Genomic DNA, 3072 nt, shown 5'->3' with positions numbered 1-3072 from the left:
AATGTTTATTATATCTAATGAGATGTTAAATTATTATATTATCATGATATTATGATATCTTAATATATCTTAATATGATATATATACATTTAAATGTCGTTACAACGATAATCGTTACATATATGTCTCGTTTCGAAATCATTAAGTTAGTAGTCTTGTTTTTACATATGTAGTTCATTGTTAACACACTTAATGATATATTTAAATATCATTTTATCATGTTAAATAAAGTGTATCAATATCTTAATAAGATACATATGTATTTAGTAGACGTTATCATAACGATAATCGTTATATATATCATTTCGAGCTTCTTAACTTAGTAATCTCATTTCTTATGTATATCACACATTGTTAATATACTTAGTGAGATACTTACTCATCATAATCTCATGTCAACCATATATATATGTCTATATATACCACAACATGTAGTTTTTACAAATTTGTAACGTTCGTGAATCGCCGGTCAACTTGGGTGATCAATTGTCTGTATGAAACTTATTTCATTTAATCAAGTCTTAACAAGTTTGATTGCTTAACACGTTGGAAACATTTAGTCATGTAAATATCAATCTCAATTAATATATATAAACATGAAAAAGTTCGGGTCACTACAGAGTTTCTCCTACGAGTATCTTCACCAAGAATCAAATCCCTTATTGCTTCAAACGCTAGCTTAGTAGTTCCCGTAGAGCTACTAACCGCGGTAACCGTACCCGACCAACTTTCCGGTAATGATGAAAGCAAGATTAGTGCTTTCAGTTCATCATCAAACTTAATCTCTACCGATTCAAGCCTTGAAACGATATTATTAAATTCATTGATATGATCCGTTGCACTCGTACCTTCCTTCATCTTTGTATTGAACAATTGACGCATGAGAAATACCTTATTAGAAGCGGTAGGTTTCTCATACATGTTAGAGAGTGCTTTCAAGCAAGCAAACGTCGTCTTCTCATTCACAACGTTGTATGCAACGTTCTTAGCAAGTGAAAGACGAATAGCGCCCAATGCTTGATGATCCAAAAGCGTCCAATCGGCATCGTTCATGCTTTCAGGCTTGGTCTCTAATAAGGGTTGGTGTAGCTTCTTTTGATACAAGTAATCTTCAATTTGCATCTTCCAGAAGCCAAAGTCTCTCTCATTGAATCGGTCAATTCTAAACTTCCCGTCTTCCGCCATCGTTCCCTTAACGAAACCTTGTGCTCTGATACCAGTTGTAAGGATATTAGGACCCAAAACAACGCAAGTGATTCAACAAGATCACTCACCGATAGTAATTCTACAAGATTACTAACCCACTTAATGAACGAAAGATTATAAATACAAGAAATGTAAATCGACACAAGAGATAACGTGGTTATATGCAATCGTTGTGATTGCTTTAGTCCACGGACCAACTAGAGAATGTATTTACTGAATATTTGTGGTGTGTTTACAATGAGTTACAAGAGAGTCTATTTATAGAATGGTTTAAGGAGTAAGCAAAAAATAATTCCTTGAAGCTTCATGTGAGTTTCCTGACAGCTTCATGGAGGCTACATGTGAGTTTCCTGACAGCTTCGTGGAAGCTACATGTGAGTTTTCTAACAACTTCGTGGAAGCTACATGTGAGTTTTCTAACAACTTCGTGGAAGCTTCGTGTGAGTTTCCTAGAATCTTCCCTCTAATTGTTTAAAGTTCTCCATATCTCCAACAATCAGAACACGGTGATTGATTTTCTTTATCACTTTCTTTGTCACTTTCATCACCAACCATACCCGGCAACCTCTTTTCCTCTTCCACAATGTTAATGAAATAAATTCTTGTTCTCTGCTTGAGTTTTAATGATCCATTTACTTTATCCGGTTCAGATAACTTTACTTGAAACCTGCCATACGACAATGATTGGTTTCCAGTAAATGAACAGTTTTCCAGGTCGTATACCGTGCCCCACCACTCTGCAATGGACATGAAGGTGTTCTCGGTCCAGCAGTGTGGAGGTACACCACTACACCAGTGATACGCAGCCATGCCATTCTTCCTTCTGGCCAACATGATTCATCCCATAAGGCAATCTTGCATAGCCACTTTCTCAAAATATGGTTCGGGTTATTGACCAACTCCATAGCAGCATCATAATTATTGAACACCAGTATGACGCTCATTCCCCCAGAAACTTAATCTGTAATCATGAAAGCCTTCTTCATTACAAATAATGTCCAAGTTTTGGAGAATATGATAATTTTTTATTTTTGATTCAGACTACACTCTATTAGGGACGAGGAATCAAAGGTTAGCTAAAGGTTAGCTGCTATACTCGATATATACAATAATATAAGAATCGTTTATAAATTACTGTCAATTATAACTGCACATAAGTTATTTTTGTGTACATAAATTACCCAATTAATCCTGTACAGTTCAAGCTATGCAAGGTTAGGTCAGTTCAATTTGGTCAGAAAGGGATTCCATATATCAACACTTACGATGGGCGTACCATCCGCTACCCAGATCCTCTGATCAAGCTAATGACACCATCAAACTAGACTTGGATTCAAACAAGATTGTCGACTGCATCAAGTTTGATGTCGGCAATGTTGTCACGGTGACTGGTGGTCGAAACACAGGTCATGTTGGAATCCTTAAGAACAGAGAGAAACATAAGGGCGGCTTTGAAACGGTTCACATTCAGGATGCAAATGGGAAAACGTTTGCTACTCTTTTGGGGAATGTGTATACTCTTGGAAATGGATCAAAGTTGTGGTTATCATTACCGAAGGGCAAGGGTGTTAAGCTGACTATTATTTAGGAGGCCAGGAAAAGGCAGGATGCGTTAGCTGCTACTGCATAGGTTTTATGTTTCTATTAGAAGTTGGTCATGTTAAAAGTAAAAACCATGTTTGATTTTTTTGTTTAGGCAACTTAAGTTTACATATAAGAGCTATTTTGAAACCTTGCAATTGTTATGCTAATGTTTAGTTTGGTAGCTAATTGGACCTTGCTATTTTCCACATACACACCAATACCGTCAATATAAAGACCAGAAAAACCATACAATCCAACTAGTGATCCTTCGTGCAATGGTAT

The 3072-nt window shown here is 36.1% G+C and overlaps 1 pseudogene; it reads left to right on the top strand.

Moving 5' to 3' along the window:
* The first annotated feature begins 2084 nt into the window (after positions 1 to 2084).
* On the top strand, positions 2085 to 2836 carry LOC139845177 (small ribosomal subunit protein eS4-like; annotated as a pseudogene).
* Positions 2837 to 3072: the final 236 nt, after the last annotated feature.

The sequence above is a fragment of the Rutidosis leptorrhynchoides genome, chromosome 1 (assembly GCF_046630445.1).
Source record: "Rutidosis leptorrhynchoides isolate AG116_Rl617_1_P2 chromosome 1, CSIRO_AGI_Rlap_v1, whole genome shotgun sequence".
Lineage (NCBI taxonomy): Eukaryota > Viridiplantae > Streptophyta > Magnoliopsida > Asterales > Asteraceae > Rutidosis > Rutidosis leptorrhynchoides.
Note: the sequence above shows the minus strand (reverse complement) of the source record. Positions and strands in the feature narration are given on the sequence as shown.